The 20,411-nt window shown below is 58.3% G+C and overlaps 13 non-coding genes and 1 pseudogene across 13 annotated transcripts; 7 read left to right on the top strand and 7 right to left on the bottom strand.

Annotated features, from left to right (window-relative positions):
* Nucleotides 1–1,548: 1,548 nt before the first annotated feature.
* LOC148841820 (U1 spliceosomal RNA) lies at nucleotides 1,549–1,712 on the top strand. Its single transcript, XR_016093707.1, has one exon. It is a non-coding gene; the product is annotated as a U1 spliceosomal RNA (small nuclear RNA).
* Nucleotides 1,713–2,414: 702 nt separating this feature from the next.
* Nucleotides 2,415–2,533, bottom strand: LOC148841821 (5S ribosomal RNA). Its single transcript, XR_016093388.1, has one exon. It is a non-coding gene; the product is annotated as a 5S ribosomal RNA (ribosomal RNA).
* A 1,858-nt stretch (nucleotides 2,534–4,391) lies between these two features.
* Nucleotides 4,392–4,555, top strand: LOC148841822 (U1 spliceosomal RNA). Its single transcript, XR_016091668.1, has one exon. It is a non-coding gene; the product is annotated as a U1 spliceosomal RNA (small nuclear RNA).
* Nucleotides 4,556–5,279: 724 nt separating this feature from the next.
* Nucleotides 5,280–5,386, bottom strand: LOC148841823 (5S ribosomal RNA; annotated as a pseudogene).
* Nucleotides 5,387–7,237: 1,851 nt separating this feature from the next.
* On the top strand, nucleotides 7,238–7,401 carry LOC148841824 (U1 spliceosomal RNA). The gene has a single exon (XR_016093713.1). It is a non-coding gene; the product is annotated as a U1 spliceosomal RNA (small nuclear RNA).
* Nucleotides 7,402–8,125: 724 nt separating this feature from the next.
* LOC148841825 (5S ribosomal RNA) lies at nucleotides 8,126–8,244 on the bottom strand. Its single transcript, XR_016093399.1, has one exon. It is a non-coding gene; the product is annotated as a 5S ribosomal RNA (ribosomal RNA).
* A 1,858-nt stretch (nucleotides 8,245–10,102) lies between these two features.
* On the top strand, nucleotides 10,103–10,266 carry LOC148841826 (U1 spliceosomal RNA). The gene has a single exon (XR_016091538.1). It is a non-coding gene; the product is annotated as a U1 spliceosomal RNA (small nuclear RNA).
* A 724-nt stretch (nucleotides 10,267–10,990) lies between these two features.
* On the bottom strand, nucleotides 10,991–11,109 carry LOC148841827 (5S ribosomal RNA). Its single transcript, XR_016093421.1, has one exon. It is a non-coding gene; the product is annotated as a 5S ribosomal RNA (ribosomal RNA).
* A 1,851-nt stretch (nucleotides 11,110–12,960) lies between these two features.
* On the top strand, nucleotides 12,961–13,124 carry LOC148841828 (U1 spliceosomal RNA). The gene has a single exon (XR_016091683.1). It is a non-coding gene; the product is annotated as a U1 spliceosomal RNA (small nuclear RNA).
* Nucleotides 13,125–13,826: 702 nt separating this feature from the next.
* On the bottom strand, nucleotides 13,827–13,945 carry LOC148841829 (5S ribosomal RNA). Its single transcript, XR_016093432.1, has one exon. It is a non-coding gene; the product is annotated as a 5S ribosomal RNA (ribosomal RNA).
* Nucleotides 13,946–15,803: 1,858 nt separating this feature from the next.
* LOC148841830 (U1 spliceosomal RNA) lies at nucleotides 15,804–15,967 on the top strand. The gene has a single exon (XR_016091539.1). It is a non-coding gene; the product is annotated as a U1 spliceosomal RNA (small nuclear RNA).
* A 724-nt stretch (nucleotides 15,968–16,691) lies between these two features.
* On the bottom strand, nucleotides 16,692–16,810 carry LOC148841831 (5S ribosomal RNA). Its single transcript, XR_016093024.1, has one exon. It is a non-coding gene; the product is annotated as a 5S ribosomal RNA (ribosomal RNA).
* A 1,851-nt stretch (nucleotides 16,811–18,661) lies between these two features.
* Nucleotides 18,662–18,825, top strand: LOC148841832 (U1 spliceosomal RNA). Its single transcript, XR_016091609.1, has one exon. It is a non-coding gene; the product is annotated as a U1 spliceosomal RNA (small nuclear RNA).
* A 724-nt stretch (nucleotides 18,826–19,549) lies between these two features.
* On the bottom strand, nucleotides 19,550–19,668 carry LOC148841833 (5S ribosomal RNA). Its single transcript, XR_016093443.1, has one exon. It is a non-coding gene; the product is annotated as a 5S ribosomal RNA (ribosomal RNA).
* Between the last annotated feature and the right edge of the window lie 743 nt (nucleotides 19,669–20,411).

The following is a 20,411-nucleotide window of genomic DNA, read 5'->3' on the forward strand; positions in this document are numbered from 1 at the left end:
CGGCCCTACACGTCGGCCAGACGCGCGGCGCCTCCGCCCTCTTGTGGCCTTGCGGCGTCAGAGCAAGAGGCTCCTTCTCGCTGCCTTTCCGCTGTCCCGGCGGCCGGCGAGGAGGAAGCGCCGGGACGCTGTGCTGCAGAGCCCCGAGAGGGAACCTGGAGCGCACACTTTGTGGGGGGCGGGGGGCGGGGGGCCGCGTTCGCGCCCTGCCCCGGTCTCTTGCGCGAGCACTAAATCTCACGGCGCCAGCCAGCGGCCAGGAGACAAGTACAATATCACGGGACAGGGGGCCTCATCATTGATTGTTACAGGTGAGACGGGGATTAGGAGGAGAGCCCGACTGATGGGTAACACCCCCGTGACTCTTTCTTGAGAGACGCCCTGGGATTTGGAATGGCCAAGGAGGGTCAGGACACCTCGGTTTTACGCCTCCCCCGAAGGACGGCGCCTGTTTGTGCAGCAGAGTGTCGCCATGAGGATGCTGGGGCATAAGAGAGCCACACAGCCCGCAGGGTGAGCGCTCCCTACTGGTCCCAGTCACCCCTCTCGCAGGAGCAGCAGCAGCAACCTGAGCTTTCCCGGGGGGAATCTCCCATCCGGGTGCCGGCCGGGCTCACACCTGCTGGGCTGCCGTGGTTGAGCCCAGTCGAGAGTCGCAGGGTGAGACCTAGTCACCGGGGATTACTCGGCTCTCAGCACTTGAAAAGACCGACGGAGGACTCGTTCCCGCCGGAGCTGAATGTGCCTGCGAGTGTCGTGTCGTCTTCTTCCCCCGCCCCGCTGTGCTTGCTGTATTGTCTTTGAAGCCGGCCCCCGAGACGAGGCGGGCTGTTCCTGTGCCCCAATTAACACTTTACAGGTGCCATTCCCCGGCATTGTGGCCATTGTCGGAGGTCACACGCGATAAGATGAGGTGGAGGAGAGCGGGGCGTGCCCAGCGCCAGACATTGAAGGAAGGGGGCTGTGCGAGGTGAGGTGAGGCGCGACACGCCGGAGCCCCGACGCTGCTAATGCGGAGCACTTGTTGAACTGGCATTGAAAGGACGTGTGCGCACGGAGCGAGCCTTCCCTGCGGCGGAGCGTGGAAACTTTCTCCCCCCGCTGCAGGAGCTGTGTGCGGTGCGGTGCAGCGGTGCCGAGGGAAAAGCACGGAAGGCAGCAGGCTCTGGAGAGCAGGTAAGAGACGGAGCCTTGGGGGCAGGCGAGCAGGCGCGTTTTTCGGAAATTGCTGAAGAGGCTCCGGTGTTTGTTCGGTGTGTGGCAGGCGCACGTCGCGAGCTTGCGTAGCGATCTGCCGGTCTGGTGATATGTAAATGAGGCCGAATTGCATCCCGGGACATGCTGCGATGGCGAAATGGCGACTGCAGATGTGTAGGAAACGGCGCGCTCGTTTTCTCGTTTTCCCCACACTTTTGAGTGTTGGTGTGGCGTGTGAGTGTGCGAAAGAGTGGGCCCAGCAGGAGGCGGTGGCGTGCAGGGCGAGGAGCTGGCCTAGGCTGCGAGTGCTGTGCTGTGGGTGCGGGCCGCTTGCAGGGGCCTGTACAACTCATACTTACCTGGCAGGGGAGATACCTTGATCAAGAAGGAGGTTCACCCAGGGCGAGGCTCGGCCATTGCACTCCGGCTGTGCTGACCCCTGCGAATTCCCCAAATGTGGGAATCTCGACTGCATAATTTCTGGTAGTGGGGGACTGCGTTCGCGCTCTCCCCTGGTGTGCTTGGTCCAATAACAGATGCGGCAGTGCAGGCGGCTTTGCTGTGTGCTGGGGAGCTGTGCTGGGCTTCCGCGCTCGGCAGTCCCCCCCCGTGAGCAGCACAACATGCTGGTGAAACCGCTTCATAGAGGGGGGTTATTCACGAGCACCGGCAGACGACATGGTACTCGTTTTAGTGCCCGTTACAGACATACGCTATGCTTTCTTGTTCTTAACTCGGTTTTTCCCTTTTTTTCTGCTCACTCTGAATCCATCCCTGCTCATTTTGTTGGAGAATCTGTGCTCAATGAATGAAATGGGTTATAAATGAATATATGTATATTTCTACGAAAAACGAGTTGTTTATTGACTGACCTTCAATTGCAGATTTAGAGGCAGCTTTGATATTCGTTTTACAAACGTGTTTTTTTCCTAATACGAATCACACGCATGCCATTAAAAGAGCCATCTTTAGAGATCAGGATATCGATCATTTTTCTTGAGCATCTGAAGGGATGTGAGGGAGCTTCTCTTTCTGAACTGGCATGCCTAGAAAGTGGACGACCGTCGCGATACTGTTTGCCAGTCAGCGTTGCCGAAGGAAACAAAAGTGGGAAGATTGAAATGTTTGGTATTTTCGGGAAATAAATGTCCATACTCGAGTTCTTCCTCCCAAAGCCTACGGCACCAACGGCGACCCCCGCTGGCCGAGAGAGCAAAAGCTTACAGCACCTGGTATTCCCAGGCGGTCTCCCATCCAAGTACTAACCAGGCCCGACCCTGCTTAGCTTCCGAGATCAGACGAGATCGGGCGTGTTCAGGGTGGTGTGGCCGTAAGCGCAAGCCGGGGCGCCGGACTCGCTACTTGAAGCTGTGTGGCGGGGGCGCCGTGCCCCCTGGGCGGGACTGAGGGATCGTTCATGTGCGATTCTTTGGAAAGGAGCCGCTTTCGAACTCAGTGCGTGCCTGGATGTTGGCGAATGTGCTCCCTTCAGTTGGCTTGCCCTGCTCTTGTCCCGCACTGGAGCAGGACAAACAAACTGCACGGAGGAGCACAAGGCAAGTGTTCACAAGACAGAAACCTCCAGTGCACAGCACTCTGAAAACATTTCTGGGCTGTCGCGTTTTATTTCGGCACATAAAGCGCACCGGCCCTACACGTCGGCCAGACGCGCGGCGCCTCCGCCCTCTTGTGGCCTTGCGGCGTCAGAGCAAGAGGCTCCTTCTCGCTGCCTTTCCGCTGTCCCGGCGGCCGGCGAGGAGGAAGCACCGGGACGCTGTGCTGCAGAGCCCCGAGAGGGAACCTGGAGCGCACACTTTGTGGGGGGCGGGGGGCGGGGGGCCGCGTTCGCGCCCTGCCCCGGTCTCTTGCGCGAGCACTAAATCTCACGGCGCCAGCCAGCGGCCAGGAGACAAGTACAATATCACGGGACAGGGGGCCTCATCATTGATTGTTACAGGTGAGACGGGGATTAGGAGGAGAGCCCGACTGATGGGTAACACCCCCGTGACTCTTTCTTGAGAGACGCCCTGGGATTTGGAATGGCCAAGGAGGGTCAGGACACCTCGGTTTTACGCCTCCCCCGAAGGACGGCGCCTGTTTGTGCAGCAGAGTGTCGCCATGAGGATGCTGGGGCATAAGAGAGCCACACAGCCCGCAGGGTGAGCGCTCCCTACTGGTCCCAGTCACCCCTCTCGCAGGAGCAGCAGCAGCAACCTGAGCTTTCCCGGGGGGAATCTCCCATCCGGGTGCCGGCCGGGCTCACACCTGCTGGGCTGCCGTGGTTGAGCCCAGTCGAGAGTCGCAGGGTGAGACCTAGTCACCGGGGATTACTCGGCTCTCAGCACTTGAAAAGACCGACGGAGGACTCGTTCCCGCCGGAGCTGAATGTGCCTGCGAGTGTCGTGTCGTCTTCTTCCCCCGCCCCGCTGTGCTTGCTGTATTGTCTTTGAAGCCGGCCCCCGAGACGAGGCGGGCTGTTCCTGTGCCCCAATTAACACTTTACAGGTGCCATTCCCCGGCATTGTGGCCATTGTCGGAGGTCACACGCGATAAGATGAGGTGGAGGAGAGCGGGGCGTGCCCAGCGCCAGACATTGAAGGAAGGGGGCTGTGCGAGGTGAGGTGAGGCGCGACACGCCGGAGCCCCGACGCTGCTAATGCGGAGCACTTGTTGAACTGGCATTGAAAGGACGTGTGCGCACGGAGCGAGCCTTCCCTGCGGCGGAGCGTGGAAACTTTCTCCCCCCGCTGCAGGAGCTGTGTGCGGTGCGGTGCAGCGGTGCCGAGGGAAAAGCACGGAAGGCAGCAGGCTCTGGAGAGCAGGTAAGAGACGGAGCCTTGGGGGCAGGCGAGCAGGCGCGTTTTTCGGAAATTGCTGAAGAGGCTCCGGTGTTTGTTCGGTGTGTGGCAGGCGCACGTCGCGAGCTTGCGTAGCGATCTGCCGGTCTGGTGATATGTAAATGAGGCCGAATTGCATCCCGGGACATGCTGCGATGGCGAAATGGCGACTGCAGATGTGTAGGAAACGGCGCGCTCGTTTTCTCGTTTTCCCCACACTTTTGAGTGTTGGTGTGGCGTGTGAGTGTGCGAAAGAGTGGGCCCAGCAGGAGGCGGTGGCGTGCAGGGCGAGGAGCTGGCCTAGGCTGCGAGTGCTGTGCTGTGGGTGCGGGCCGCTTGCAGGGGCCTGTATAACTCATACTTACCTGGCAGGAGAGATACCTTGATCAAGAAGGAGGTTCACCCAGGGCGAGGCTCGGCCATTGCACTCCGGCTGTGCTGACCCCTGCGAATTCCCCAAATGTGGGAATCTCGACTGCATAATTTCTGGTAGTGGGGGACTGCGTTCGCGCTCTCCCCTGGTGTGCTTGGTCCAATAACAGATGCGGCAGTGCAGGCGGCTTTGCTGTGTGCTGGGGAGCTGTGCTGGGCTTCCGCGCTCGGCAGTTCCCCCCCGTGAGCAGCACAACATGCTGGTGAAACCGCTTCATAGAGGGGGGTTATTAGAAAGATGCCCTGGGGTTATTCACGAGCACCGGCAGACGACATGGTACTCGTTTTAGTGCCCGTTACAGACATACGCTATGCTTTCTTGTTCTTAACTCGGTTTTTCCCTTTTTTTCTGCTCACTCTGAATCCATCCCTGCTCATTTTGTTGGAGAATCTGTGCTCAATGAATGAAATGGGTTATAAATGAATATATGTATATTTCTACGAAAAACGAGTTGTTTATTGACTGACCTTCAATTGCAGATTTAGAGGCAGCTTTGATATTCGTTTTACAAACGTGTTTTTTTCCTAATACGAATCACACGCATGCCATTAAAAGAGCCATCTTTAGAGATCAGGATATCGATCATTTTTCTTGAGCATCTGAAGGGATGTGAGGGAGCTTCTCTTTCTGAACTGGCATGCCTAGAAAGTGGACGACCGTCGCGATACCGTTTGCCAGTCAGCGTTGCCGAAGGAAACAAAAGTGGGAAGATTGAAATGTTTGGTATTTTCGGGAAATAAATGTCCATACTCGAGTTCTTCCTCCCAAAGCCTACGGCACCAACGGCGACCCCCGCTGGCCGAGAGAGCAAAAGCTTACAGCACCTGGTATTCCCATCCAAGTACTAACCAGGCCCGACCCTGCTTAGCTTCCGAGATCAGACGAGATCGGGCGTGTTCAGGGTGGTGTGGCCGTAAGCGCAAGCCGGGGCGCCGGACTCGCTACTTGAAGCTGTGTGGCGGGGGCGCCGTGCCCCCTGGGCGGGACTGAGGGATCGTTCATGTGCGATTCTTTGGAAAGGAGCCGCTTTCGAACTCAGTGCGTGCCTGGATGTTGGCGAATGTGCTCCCTTCAGTTGGCTTGCCCTGCTCTTGTCCCGCACTGGAGCAGGACAAACAAACTGCACGGAGGAGCACAAGGCAAGTGTTCACAAGACAGAAACCTCCAGTGCACAGCACTCTGAAAACATTTCTGGGCTGTCGCGTTTTATTTCGGCACATAAAGCGCACCGGCCCTACACGTCGGCCAGACGCGCGGCGCCTCCGCCCTCTTGTGGCCTTGCGGCGTCAGAGCAAGAGGCTCCTTCTCGCTGCCTTTCCGCTGTCCCGGCGGCCGGCGAGGAGGAAGCGCCGGGACGCTGTGCTGCAGAGCCCCGAGAGGGAACCTGGAGCGCACACTTTGTGGGGGGCGGGGGGCCGCGTTCGCGCCCTGCCCCGGTCTCTTGCGCGAGCACTAAATCTCACGGCGCCAGCCAGCGGCCAGGAGACAAGTACAATATCACGGGACAGGGGGCCTCATCATTGATTGTTACAGGTGAGACGGGGATTAGGAGGAGAGCCCGACTGATGGGTAACACCCCCGTGACTCTTTCTTGAGAGACGCCCTGGGATTTGGAATGGCCAAGGAGGGTCAGGACACCTCGGTTTTACGCCTCCCCCGAAGGACGGCGCCTGTTTGTGCAGCAGAGTGTCGCCATGAGGATGCTGGGGCATAAGAGAGCCACACAGCCCGCAGGGTGAGCGCTCCCTACTGGTCCCAGTCACCCCTCTCGCAGGAGCAGCAGCAGCAACCTGAGCTTTCCCGGGGGGAATCTCCCATCCGGGTGCCGGCCGGGCTCACACCTGCTGGGCTGCCGTGGGTGAGCCCAGTCGAGAGTCGCAGGGTGAGACCTAGTCACCGGGGATTACTCGGCTCTCAGCACTTGAAAAGACCGACGGAGGACTCGTTCCCGCCGGAGCTGAATGTGCCTGCGAGTGTCGTGTCGTCTTCTTCCCCCGCCCCGCTGTGCTTGCTGTATTGTCTTTGAAGCCGGCCCCCGAGACGAGGCGGGCTGTTCCTGTGCCCCAATTAACACTTTACAGGTGCCATTCCCCGGCATTGTGGCCATTGTCGGAGGTCACACGCGATAAGATGAGGTGGAGGAGAGCGGGGCGTGCCCAGCGCCAGACATTGAAGGAAGGGGGCTGTGCGAGGTGAGGTGAGGCGCGACACGCCGGAGCCCCGACGCTGCTAATGCGGAGCACTTGTTGAACTGGCATTGAAAGGACGTGTGCGCACGGAGCGAGCCTTCCCTGCGGCGGAGCGTGGAAACTTTCTCCCCCCGCTGCAGGAGCTGTGTGCGGTGCGGTGCAGCGGTGCCGAGGGAAAAGCACGGAAGGCAGCAGGCTCTGGAGAGCAGGTAAGAGACGGAGCCTTGGGGGCAGGCGAGCAGGCGCGTTTTTCGGAAATTGCTGAAGAGGCTCCGGTGTTTGTTCGGTGTGTGGCAGGCGCACGTCGCGAGCTTGCGTAGCGATCTGCCGGTCTGGTGATATGTAAATGAGGCCGAATTGCATCCCGGGACATGCTGCGATGGCGAAATGGCGACTGCAGATGTGTAGGAAACGGCGCGCTCGTTTTCTCGTTTTCCCCACACTTTTGAGTGTTGGTGTGGCGTGTGAGTGTGCGAAAGAGTGGGCCCAGCAGGAGGCGGTGGCGTGCAGGGCGAGGAGCTGGCCTAGGCTGCGAGTGCTGTGCTGTGGGTGCGGGCCGCTTGCAGGGGCCTGTACAACTCATACTTACCTGGCAGGGGAGATACCTTGATCAAGAAGGAGGTTCACCCAGGGCGAGGCTCGGCCATTGCACTCCGGCTGTGCTGACCCCTGCGAATTCCCCAAATGTGGGAATCTCGACTGCATAATTTCTGGTAGTGGGGGACTGCGTTCGCGCTCTCCCCTGGTGTGCTTGGTCCAATAACAGATGCGGCAGTGCAGGCGGCTTTGCTGTGTGCTGGGGAGCTGTGCTGGGCTTCCGCGCTCGGCAGCCCCCCCCCGTGAGCAGCACAACATGCTGGTGAAACCGCTTCATAGAGGGGGGTTATTAGAAAGATGCCCTGGGGTTATTCACGAGCACCGGCAGACGACATGGTACTCGTTTTAGTGCCCGTTACAGACATACGCTATGCTTTCTTGTTCTTAACTCGGTTTTTCCCTTTTTTTCTGCTCACTCTGAATCCATCCCTGCTCATTTTGTTGGAGAATCTGTGCTCAATGAATGAAATGGGTTATAAATGAATATATGTATATTTCTACGAAAAACGAGTTGTTTATTGACTGACCTTCAATTGCAGATTTAGAGGCAGCTTCGATATTCGTTTTACAAACGTGTTTTTTTCCTAATACGAATCACACGCATGCCATTAAAAGAGCCATCTTTAGAGATCAGGATATCGATCATTTTTCTTGAGCATCTGAAGGGATGTGAGGGAGCTTCTCTTTCTGAACTGGCATGCCTAGAAAGTGGACGACCGTCGCGATACCGTTTGCCAGTCAGCGTTGCCGAAGGAAACAAAAGTGGGAAGATTGAAATGTTTGGTATTTTCGGGAAATAAATGTCCATACTCGAGTTCTTCCTCCCAAAGCCTACGGCACCAACGGCGACCCCCGCTGGCCGAGAGAGCAAAAGCTTACAGCACCTGGTATTCCCAGGCGGTCTCCCATCCAAGTACTAACCAGGCCCGACCCTGCTTAGCTTCCGAGATCAGACGAGATCGGGCGTGTTCAGGGTGGTGTGGCCGTAAGCGCAAGCCGGGGCGCCGGACTCGCTACTTGAAGCTGTGTGGCGGGGGCGCCGTGCCCCCTGGGCGGGACTGAGGGATCGTTCATGTGCGATTCTTTGGAAAGGAGCCGCTTTCGAACTCAGTGCGTGCCTGGATGTTGGCGAATGTGCTCCCTTCAGTTGGCTTGCCCTGCTCTTGTCCCGCACTGGAGCAGGACAAACAAACTGCACGGAGGAGCACAAGGCAAGTGTTCACAAGACAGAAACCTCCAGTGCACAGCACTCTGAAAACATTTCTGGGCTGTCGCGTTTTATTTCGGCACATAAAGCGCACCGGCCCTACACGTCGGCCAGACGCGCGGCGCCTCCGCCCTCTTGTGGCCTTGCGGCGTCAGAGCAAGAGGCTCCTTCTCGCTGCCTTTCCGCTGTCCCGGCGGCCGGCGAGGAGGAAGCGCCGGGACGCTGTGCTGCAGAGCCCCGAGAGGGAACCTGGAGCGCACACTTTGTGGGGGGCGGGGGGCGGGGGGCCGCGTTCGCGCCCTGCCCCGGTCTCTTGCGCGAGCACTAAATCTCACGGCGCCAGCCAGCGGCCAGGAGACAAGTACAATATCACGGGACAGGGGGCCTCATCATTGATTGTTACAGGTGAGACGGGGATTAGGAGGAGAGCCCGACTGATGGGTAACACCCCCGTGACTCTTTCTTGAGAGACGCCCTGGGATTTGGAATGGCCAAGGAGGGTCAGGACACCTCGGTTTTACGCCTCCCCCGAAGGACGGCGCCTGTTTGTGCAGCAGAGTGTCGCCATGAGGATGCTGGGGCATAAGAGAGCCACACAGCCCGCAGGGTGAGCGCTCCCTACTGGTCCCAGTCACCCCTCTCGCAGGAGCAGCAGCAGCAACCTGAGCTTTCCCGGGGGGAATCTCCCATCCGGGTGCCGGCCGGGCTCACACCTGCTGGGCTGCCGTGGGTGAGCCCAGTCGAGAGTCGCAGGGTGAGACCTAGTCACCGGGGATTACTCGGCTCTCAGCACTTGAAAAGACCGACGGAGGACTCGTTCCCGCCGGAGCTGAATGTGCCTGCGAGTGTCGTGTCGTCTTCTTCCCCCGCCCCGCTGTGCTTGCTGTATTGTCTTTGAAGCCGGCCCCCGAGACGAGGCGGGCTGTTCCTGTGCCCCAATTAACACTTTACAGGTGCCATTCCCCGGCATTGTGGCCATTGTCGGAGGTCACACGCGATAAGATGAGGTGGAGGAGAGCGGGGCGTGCCCAGCGCCAGACATTGAAGGAAGGGGGCTGTGCGAGGTGAGGTGAGGCGCGACACGCCGGAGCCCCGACGCTGCTAATGCGGAGCACTTGTTGAACTGGCATTGAAAGGACGTGTGCGCACGGAGCGAGCCTTCCCTGCGGCGGAGCGTGGAAACTTTCTCCCCCCGCTGCAGGAGCTGTGTGCGGTGCGGTGCAGCGGTGCCGAGGGAAAAGCACGGAAGGCAGCAGGCTCTGGAGAGCAGGTAAGAGACGGAGCCTTGGGGGCAGGCGAGCAGGCGCGTTTTTCGGAAATTGCTGAAGAGGCTCCGGTGTTTGTTCGGTGTGTGGCAGGCGCACGTCGCGAGCTTGCGTAGCGATCTGCCGGTCTGGTGATATGTAAATGAGGCCGAATTGCATCCCGGGACATGCTGCGATGGCGAAATGGCGACTGCAGATGTGTAGGAAACGGCGCGCTCGTTTTCTCGTTTTCCCCACACTTTTGAGTGTTGGTGTGGCGTGTGAGTGTGTGAAAGAGTGGGCCCAGCAGGAGGCGGTGGCGTGCAGGGCGAGGAGCTGGCCTAGGCTGCGAGTGCTGTGCTGTGGGTGCGGGCCGCTTGCAGGGGCCTGTACAACTCATACTTACCTGGCAGGGGAGATACCTTGATCAAGAAGGAGGTTCACCCAGGGCGAGGCTCGGCCATTGCACTCCGGCTGTGCTGACCCCTGCGAATTCCCCAAATGTGGGAATCTCGACTGCATAATTTCTGGTAGTGGGGGACTGCGTTCGCGCTCTCCCCTGGTGTGCTTGGTCCAATAACAGATGCGGCAGTGCAGGCGGCTTTGCTGTGTGCTGGGGAGCTGTGCTGGGCTTCCGCGCTCGGCAGCCCCCCCCCGTGAGCAGCACAACATGCTGGTGAAACCGCTTCATAGAGGGGGGTTATTAGAAAGATGCCCTGGGGTTATTCACGAGCACCGGCAGACGACATGGTACTCGTTTTAGTGCCCGTTACAGACATACGCTATGCTTTCTTGTTCTTAACTCGGTTTTTCCCTTTTTTTCTGCTCACTCTGAATCCATCCCTGCTCATTTTGTTGGAGAATCTGTGCTCAATGAATGAAATGGGTTATAAATGAATATATGTATATTTCTACGAAAAACGAGTTGTTTATTGACTGACCTTCAATTGCAGATTTAGAGGCAGCTTCGATATTCGTTTTACAAACGTGTTTTTTTCCTAATACGAATCACACGCATGCCATTAAAAGAGCCATCTTTAGAGATCAGGATATCGATCATTTTTCTTGAGCATCTGAAGGGATGTGAGGGAGCTTCTCTTTCTGAACTGGCATGCCTAGAAAGTGGACGACCGTCGCGATACCGTTTGCCAGTCAGCGTTGCCGAAGGAAACAAAAGTGGGAAGATTGAAATGTTTGGTATTTTCGGGAAATAAATGTCCATACTCGAGTTCTTCCTCCCAAAGCCTACGGCACCAACGGCGACCCCCGCTGGCCGAGAGAGCAAAAGCTTACAGCACCTGGTATTCCCAGGCGGTCTCCCATCCAAGTACTAACCAGGCCCGACCCTGCTTAGCTTCCGAGATCAGACGAGATCGGGCGTGTTCAGGGTGGTGTGGCCGTAAGCGCAAGCCGGGGCGCCGGACTCGCTACTTGAAGCTGTGTGGCGGGGGCGCCGTGCCCCCTGGGCGGGACTGAGGGATCGTTCATGTGCGATTCTTTGGAAAGGAGCCGCTTTCGAACTCAGTGCGTGCCTGGATGTTGGCGAATGTGCTCCCTTCAGTTGGCTTGCCCTGCTCTTGTCCCGCACTGGAGCAGGACAAACAAACTGCACGGAGGAGCACAAGGCAAGTGTTCACAAGACAGAAACCTCCAGTGCACAGCACTCTGAAAACATTTCTGGGCTGTCGCGTTTTATTTCGGCACATAAAGCGCACCGGCCCTACACGTCGGCCAGACGCGCGGCGCCTCCGCCCTCTTGTGGCCTTGCGGCGTCAGAGCAAGAGGCTCCTTCTCGCTGCCTTTCCGCTGTCCCGGCGGCCGGCGAGGAGGAAGCGCCGGGACGCTGTGCTGCAGAGCCCCGAGAGGGAACCTGGAGCGCACACTTTGTGGGGGGCGGGGGGCCGCGTTCGCGCCCTGCCCCGGTCTCTTGCGCGAGCACTAAATCTCACGGCGCCAGCCAGCGGCCAGGAGACAAGTACAATATCACGGGACAGGGGGCCTCATCATTGATTGTTACAGGTGAGACGGGGATTAGGAGGAGAGCCCGACTGATGGGTAACACCCCCGTGACTCTTTCTTGAGAGACGCCCTGGGATTTGGAATGGCCAAGGAGGGTCAGGACACCTCGGTTTTACGCCTCCCCCGAAGGACGGCGCCTGTTTGTGCAGCAGAGTGTCGCCATGAGGATGCTGGGGCATAAGAGAGCCACACAGCCCGCAGGGTGAGCGCTCCCTACTGGTCCCAGTCACCCCTCTCGCAGGAGCAGCAGCAGCAACCTGAGCTTTCCCGGGGGGAATCTCCCATCCGGGTGCCGGCCGGGCTCACACCTGCTGGGCTGCCGTGGGTGAGCCCAGTCGAGAGTCGCAGGGTGAGACCTAGTCACCGGGGATTACTCGGCTCTCAGCACTTGAAAAGACCGACGGAGGACTCGTTCCCGCCGGAGCTGAATGTGCCTGCGAGTGTCGTGTCGTCTTCTTCCCCCGCCCCGCTGTGCTTGCTGTATTGTCTTTGAAGCCGGCCCCCGAGACGAGGCGGGCTGTTCCTGTGCCCCAATTAACACTTTACAGGTGCCATTCCCCGGCATTGTGGCCATTGTCGGAGGTCACACGCGATAAGATGAGGTGGAGGAGAGCGGGGCGTGCCCAGCGCCAGACATTGAAGGAAGGGGGCTGTGCGAGGTGAGGTGAGGCGCGACACGCCGGAGCCCCGACGCTGCTAATGCGGAGCACTTGTTGAACTGGCATTGAAAGGACGTGTGCGCACGGAGCGAGCCTTCCCTGCGGCGGAGCGTGGAAACTTTCTCCCCCCGCTGCAGGAGCTGTGTGCGGTGCGGTGCAGCGGTGCCGAGGGAAAAGCACGGAAGGCAGCAGGCTCTGGAGAGCAGGTAAGAGACGGAGCCTTGGGGGCAGGCGAGCAGGCGCGTTTTTCGGAAATTGCTGAAGAGGCTCCGGTGTTTGTTCGGTGTGTGGCAGGCGCACGTCGCGAGCTTGCGTAGCGATCTGCCGGTCTGGTGATATGTAAATGAGGCCGAATTGCATCCCGGGACATGCTGCGATGGCGAAATGGCGACTGCAGATGTGTAGGAAACGGCGCGCTCGTTTTCTCGTTTTCCCCACACTTTTGAGTGTTGGTGTGGCGTGTGAGTGTGCGAAAGAGTGGGCCCAGCAGGAGGAGGTGGCGTGCAGGGCGAGGAGCTGGCCTAGGCTGCGAGTGCTGTGCTGTGGGTGCGGGCCGCTTGCAGGGGCCTGTACAACTCATACTTACCTGACAGGGGAGATACCTTGATCAAGAAGGAGGTTCACCCAGGCCGAGGCTCGGCCATTGCACTCCGGCTGTGCTGACCCCTGCGAATTCCCCAAATGTGGGAATCTCGACTGCATAATTTCTGGTAGTGGGGGACTGCGTTCGCGCTCTCCCCTGGTGTGCTTGGTCCAATAACAGATGCGGCAGTGCAGGCGGCTTTGCTGTGTGCTGGGGAGCTGTGCTGGGCTTCCGCGCTCGGCAGTCCCCCCCCGTGAGCAGCACAACATGCTGGTGAAACCGCTTCATAGAGGGGGGTTATTCACGAGCACCGGCAGACGACATGGTACTCGTTTTAGTGCCCGTTACAGACATACGCTATGCTTTCTTGTTCTTAACTCGGTTTTTCCCTTTTTTTCTGCTCACTCTGAATCCATCCCTGCTCATTTTGTTGGAGAATCTGTGCTCAATGAATGAAATGGGTTATAAATGAATATATGTATATTTCTACGAAAAACGAGTTGTTTATTGACTGACCTTCAATTGCAGATTTAGAGGCAGCTTTGATATTCGTTTTACAAACGTGTTTTTTTCCTAATACGAATCACACGCATGCCATTAAAAGAGCCATCTTTAGAGATCAGGATATCGATCATTTTTCTTGAGCATCTGAAGGGATGTGAGGGAGCTTCTCTTTCTGAACTGGCATGCCTAGAAAGTGGACGACCGTCGCGATACCGTTTGCCAGTCAGCGTTGCCGAAGGAAACAAAAGTGGGAAGATTGAAATGTTTGGTATTTTCGGGAAATAAATGTCCATACTCGAGTTCTTCCTCCCAAAGCCTACGGCATCAACGGCGACCCCCGCTGGCCGAGAGAGCAAAAGCTTACAGCACCTGGTATTCCCAGGCGGTCTCCCATCCAAGTACTAACCAGGCCCGACCCTGCTTAGCTTCCGAGATCAGACGAGATCGGGCGTGTTCAGGGTGGTGTGGCCGTAAGCGCAAGCCGGGGCGCCGGACTCGCTACTTGAAGCTGTGTGGCGGGGGCGCCGTGCCCCCTGGGCGGGACTGAGGGATCGTTCATGTGCGATTCTTTGGAAAGGAGCCGCTTTCGAACTCAGTGCGTGCCTGGATGTTGGCGAATGTGCTCCCTTCAGTTGGCTTGCCCTGCTCTTGTCCCGCACTGGAGCAGGACAAACAAACTGCACGGAGGAGCACAAGGCAAGTGTTCACAAGACAGAAACCTCCAGTGCACAGCACTCTGAAAACATTTCTGGGCTGTCGCGTTTTATTTCGGCACATAAAGCGCACCGGCCCTACACGTCGGCCAGACGCGCGGCGCCTCCGCCCTCTTGTGGCCTTGCGGCGTCAGAGCAAGAGGCTCCTTCTCGCTGCCTTTCCGCTGTCCCGGCGGCCGGCGAGGAGGAAGCGCCGGGACGCTGTGCTGCAGAGCCCCGAGAGGGAACCTGGAGCGCACACTTTGTGGGGGGCGGGGGGCGGGGGGCCGCGTTCGCGCCCTGCCCCGGTCTCTTGCGCGAGCACTAAATCTCACGGCGCCAGCCAGCGGCCAGGAGACAAGTACAATATCACGGGACAGGGGGCCTCATCATTGATTGTTACAGGTGAGACGGGGATTAGGAGGAGAGCCCGACTGATGGGTAACACCCCCGTGACTCTTTCTTGAGAGACGCCCTGGGATTTGGAATGGCCAAGGAGGGTCAGGACACCTCGGTTTTACGCCTCCCCCGAAGGACGGCGCCTGTTTGTGCAGCAGAGTGTCGCCATGAGGATGCTGGGGCATAAGAGAGCCACACAGCCCGCAGGGTGAGCGCTCCCTACTGGTCCCAGTCACCCCTCTCGCAGGAGCAGCAGCAGCAACCTGAGCTTTCCCGGGGGGAATCTCCCATCCGGGTGCCGGCCGGGCTCACACCTGCTGGGCTGCCGTGGTTGAGCCCAGTCGAGAGTCGCAGGGTGAGACCTAGTCACCGGGGATTACTCGGCTCTCAGCACTTGAAAAGACCGACGGAGGACTCGTTCCCGCCGGAGCTGAATGTGCCTGCGAGTGTCGTGTCGTCTTCTTCCCCCGCCCCGCTGTGCTTGCTGTATTGTCTTTGAAGCCGGCCCCCGAGACGAGGCGGGCTGTTCCTGTGCCCCAATTAACACTTTACAGGTGCCATTCCCCGGCATTGTGGCCATTGTCGGAGGTCACACGCGATAAGATGAGGTGGAGGAGAGCGGGGCGTGCCCAGCGCCAGACATTGAAGGAAGGGGGCTGTGCGAGGTGAGGTGAGGCGCGACACGCCGGAGCCCCGACGCTGCTAATGCGGAGCACTTGTTGAACTGGCATTGAAAGGACGTGTGCGCACGGAGCGAGCCTTCCCTGCGGCGGAGCGTGGAAACTTTCTCCCCCCGCTGCAGGAGCTGTGTGCGGTGCGGTGCAGCGGTGCCGAGGGAAAAGCACGGAAGGCAGCAGGCTCTGGAGAGCAGGTAAGAGACGGAGCCTTGGGGGCAGGCGAGCAGGCGCGTTTTTCGGAAATTGCTGAAGAGGCTCCGGTGTTTGTTCGGTGTGTGGCAGGCGCACGTCGCGAGCTTGCGTAGCGATCTGCCGGTCTGGTGATATGTAAATGAGGCCGAATTGCATCCCGGGACATGCTGCGATGGCGAAATGGCGACTGCAGATGTGTAGGAAACGGCGCGCTCGTTTTCTCGTTTTCCCCACACTTTTGAGTGTTGGTGTGGCGTGTGAGTGTGCGAAAGAGTGGGCCCAGCAGGAGGCGGTGGCGTGCAGGGCGAGGAGCTGGCCTAGGCTGCGAGTGCTGTGCTGTGGGTGCGGGCCGCTTGCAGGGGCCTGTACAACTCATACTTACCTGGCAGGGGAGATACCTTGATCAAGAAGGAGGTTCACCCAGGGCGAGGCTCGGCCATTGCACTCCGGCTGTGCTGACCCCTGCGAATTCCCCAAATGTGGGAATCTCGACTGCATAATTTCTGGTAGTGGGGGACTGCGTTCGCGCTCTCCCCTGGTGTGCTTGGTCCAATAACAGATGCGGCAGTGCAGGCGGCTTTGCTGTGTGCTGGGGAGCTGTGCTGGGCTTCCGCGCTCGGCAGCCCCCCCCCGTGAGCAGCACAACATGCTGGTGAAACCGCTTCATAGAGGGGGGTTATTAGAAAGATGCCCTGGGGTTATTCACGAGCACCGGCAGACGACATGGTACTCGTTTTAGTGCCCGTTACAGACATACGCTATGCTTTCTTGTTCTTAACTCGGTTTTTCCCTTTTTTTCTGCTCACTCTGAATCCATCCCTGCTCATTTTGTTGGAGAATCTGTGCTCAATGAATGAAATGGGTTATAAATGAATATATGTATATTTCTACGAAAAACGAGTTGTTTATTGACTGACCTTCAATTGCAGATTTAGAGGCAGCTTCGATATTCGTTTTACAAACGTGTTTTTTTCCTAATACGAATCACACGCATGCCATTAAAAGAGCCATCTTTAGAGATCAGGATATCGATCATTTTTCTTGAGCATCTGAAGGGATGTGAGGGAGCTTCTCTTTCTGAACTGGCATGCCTAGAAAGTGGACGACCGTCGCGATACCGTTTGCCAGTCAGCGTTGCCGAAGGAAACAAAAGTGGGAAGATTGAAATGTTTGGTATTTTCGGGAAATAAATGTCCATACTCGAGTTCTTCCTCCCAAAGCCTACGGCACCAACGGCGACCCCCGCTGGCCGAGAGAGCAAAGGCTTACAGCACCTGGTATTCCCAGGCGGTCTCCCATCCAAGTACTAACCAGGCCCGACCCTGCTTAGCTTCCGAGATCAGACGAGATCGGGCGTGTTCAGGGTGGTGTGGCCGTAAGCGCAAGCTGGGGCGCCGGACTCGCTACTTGAAGCTGTGTGGCGGGGGCGCCGTGCCCCCTGGGCGGGAGTGAGGGATCGTTCATGTGCGATTCTTTGGAAAGGAGCCGCTTTCGAACTCAGTGCGTGCCTGGATGTTGGCGAATGTGCTCCCTTCAGTTGGCTTGCCCTGCTCTTGTCCCGCACTGGAGCAGGACAAACAAACTGCACGGAGGAGCACAAGGCAAGTGTTCACAAGACAGAAACCTCCAGTGCACAGCACTCTGAAAACATTTCTGGGCTGTCGCGTTTTATTTCGGCACATAAAGCGCACCGGCCCTACACGTCGGCCAGACGCGCGGCGCCTCCGCCCTCTTGTGGCCTTGCGGCGTCAGAGCAAGAGGCTCCTTCTCGCTGCCTTTCCGCTGTCCCGGCGGCCGGCGAGGAGGAAGCGCCGGGACGCTGTGCTGCAGAGCCCCGAGAGGGAACCTGGAGCGCACACTTTGTGGGGGGCGGGGGGCCGCGTTCGCGCCCTGCCCCGGTCTCTTGCGCGAGCACTAAATCTCACGGCGCCAGCCAGCGGCCAGGAGACAAGTACAATATCACGGGACAGGGGGCCTCATCATTGATTGTTACAGGTGAGACGGGGATTAGGAGGAGAGCCCGACTGATGGGTAACACCCCCGTGACTCTTTCTTGAGAGACGCCCTGGGATTTGGAATGGCCAAGGAGGGTCAGGACACCTCGGTTTTACGCCTCCCCCGAAGGACGGCGCCTGTTTGTGCAGCAGAGTGTCGCCATGAGGATGCTGGGGCATAAGAGAGCCACACAGCCCGCAGGGTGAGCGCTCCCTACTGGTCCCAGTCACCCCTCTCGCAGGAGCAGCAGCAGCAACCTGAGCTTTCCCGGGGGGAATCTCCCATCCGGGTGCCGGCCGGGCTCACACCTGCTGGGCTGCCGTGGGTGAGCCCAGTCGAGAGTCGCAGGGTGAGACCTAGTCACCGGGGATTACTCGGCTCTCAGCACTTGAAAAGACCGACGGAGGACTCGTTCCCGCCGGAGCTGAATGTGCCTGCGAGTGTCGTGTCGTCTTCTTCCCCCGCCCCGCTGTGCTTGCTGTATTGTCTTTGAAGCCGGCCCCCGAGACGAGGCGGGCTGTTCCTGTGCCCCAATTAACACTTTACAGGTGCCATTCCCCGGCATTGTGGCCATTGTCGGAGGTCACACGCGATAAGATGAGGTGGAGGAGAGCGGGGCGTGCCCAGCGCCAGACATTGAAGGAAGGGGGCTGTGCGAGGTGAGGTGAGGCGCGACACGCCGGAGCCCCGACGCTGCTAATGCGGAGCACTTGTTGAACTGGCATTGAAAGGACGTGTGCGCACGGAGCGAGCCTTCCCTGCGGCGGAGCGTGGAAACTTTCTCCCCCCGCTGCAGGAGCTGTGTGCGGTGCGGTGCAGCGGTGCCGAGGGAAAAGCACGGAAGGCAGCAGGCTCTGGAGAGCAGGTAAGAGACGGAGCCTTGGGGGCAGGCGAGCAGGCGCGTTTTTCGGAAATTGCTGAAGAGGCTCCGGTGTTTGTTCGGTGTGTGGCAGGCGCACGTCGCGAGCTTGCGTAGCGATCTGCCGGTCTGGTGATATGTAAATGAGGCCGAATTGCATCCCGGGACATGCTGCGATGGCGAAATGGCGACTGCAGATGTGTAGGAAACGGCGCGCTCGTTTTCTCGTTTTCCCCACACTTTTGAGTGTTGGTGTGGCGTGTGAGTGTGCGAAAGAGTGGGCCCAGCAGGAGGCGGTGGCGTGCAGGGCGAGGAGCTGGCCTAGGCTGCGAGTGCTGTGCTGTGGGTGCGGGCCGCTTGCAGGGGCCTGTACAACTCATACTTACCTGGCAGGGGAGATACCTTGATCAAGAAGGAGGTTCACCCAGGGCGAGGCTCGGCCATTGCACTCTGGCTGTGCTGACCCCTGCGAATTCCCCAAATGTGGGAATCTCGACTGCATAATTTCTGGTAGTGGGGGACTGCGTTCGCGCTCTCCCCTGGTGTGCTTGGTCCAATAACAGATGCGGCAGTGCAGGCGGCTTTGCTGTGTGCTGGGGAGCTGTGCTGGGCTTCCGCGCTCGGCAGTCCCCCCCCGTGAGCAGCACAACATGCTGGTGAAACCGCTTCATAGAGGGGGGTTATTAGAAAGATGCCCTGGGGTTATTCACGAGCACCGGCAGACGACATGGTACTCGTTTTAGTGCCCGTTACAGACATACGCTATGCTTTCTTGTTCTTAACTCGGTTTTTCCCTTTTTTTCTGCTCACTCTGAATCCATCCCTGCTCATTTTGTTGGAGAATCTGTGCTCAATGAATGAAATGGGTTATAAATGAATATATGTATATTTCTACGAAAAACGAGTTGTTTATTGACTGACCTTCAATTGCAGATTTAGAGGCAGCTTTGATATTCGTTTTACAAACGTGTTTTTTTCCTAATACGAATCACACGCATGCCATTAAAAGAGCCATCTTTAGAGATCAGGATATCGATCATTTTTCTTGAGCATCTGAAGGGATGTGAGGGAGCTTCTCTTTCTGAACTGGCATGCCTAGAAAGTGGACGACCGTCGCGATACCGTTTGCCAGTCAGCGTTGCCGAAGGAAACAAAAGTGGGAAGATTGAAATGTTTGGTATTTTCGGGAAATAAATGTCCATACTCGAGTTCTTCCTCCCAAAGCCTACGGCACCAACGGCGACCCCCGCTGGCCGAGAGAGCAAAAGCTTACAGCACCTGGTATTCCCAGGCGGTCTCCCATCCAAGTACTAACCAGGCCCGACCCTGCTTAGCTTCCGAGATCAGACGAGATCGGGCGTGTTCAGGGTGGTGTGGCCGTAAGCGCAAGCCGGGGCGCCGGACTCGCTACTTGAAGCTGTGTGGCGGGGGCGCCGTGCCCCCTGGGCGGGACTGAGGGATCGTTCATGTGCGATTCTTTGGAAAGGAGCCGCTTTCGAACTCAGTGCGTGCCTGGATGTTGGCGAATGTGCTCCCTTCAGTTGGCTTGCCCTGCTCTTGTCCCACACTGGAGCAGGACAAACAAACTGCACGGAGGAGCACAAGGCAAGTGTTCACAAGACAGAAACCTCCAGTGCACAGCACTCTGAAAACATTTCTGGGCTGTCGCGTTTTATTTCGGCACATAAAGCGCACCGGCCCTACACGTCGGCCAGACGCGCGGCGCCTCCGCCCTCTTGTGGCCTTGCGGCGTCAGAGCAAGAGGCTCCTTCTCGCTGCCTTTCCGCTGTCCCGGCGGCCGGCGAGGAGGAAGCGCCGGGACGCTGTGCTGCAGAGCCCCGAGAGGGAACCTGGAGCGCACACTTTGTGGGGGGCGGGGGGCGGGGGGCCGCGTTCGCGCCCTGCCCCGGTCTCTTGCGCGAGCACTAAATCTCACGGCGCCAGCCAGCGGCCAGGAGACAAGTACAATATCACGGGACAGGGGGCCTCATCATTGATTGTTACAGGTGAGACGGGGATTAGGAGGAGAGCCCGACTGATGGGTAACACCCCCGTGACTCTTTCTTGAGAGACGCCCTGGGATTTGGAATGGCCAAGGAGGGTCAGGACACCTCGGTTTTACGCCTCC

This window comes from Atractosteus spatula, chromosome 1 (assembly GCF_055471065.1).
Source record: "Atractosteus spatula isolate fAtrSpa1 chromosome 1, fAtrSpa1.hap1, whole genome shotgun sequence".
In the NCBI taxonomy this organism is placed as follows: Eukaryota; Metazoa; Chordata; class Actinopteri; order Semionotiformes; family Lepisosteidae; genus Atractosteus; species Atractosteus spatula.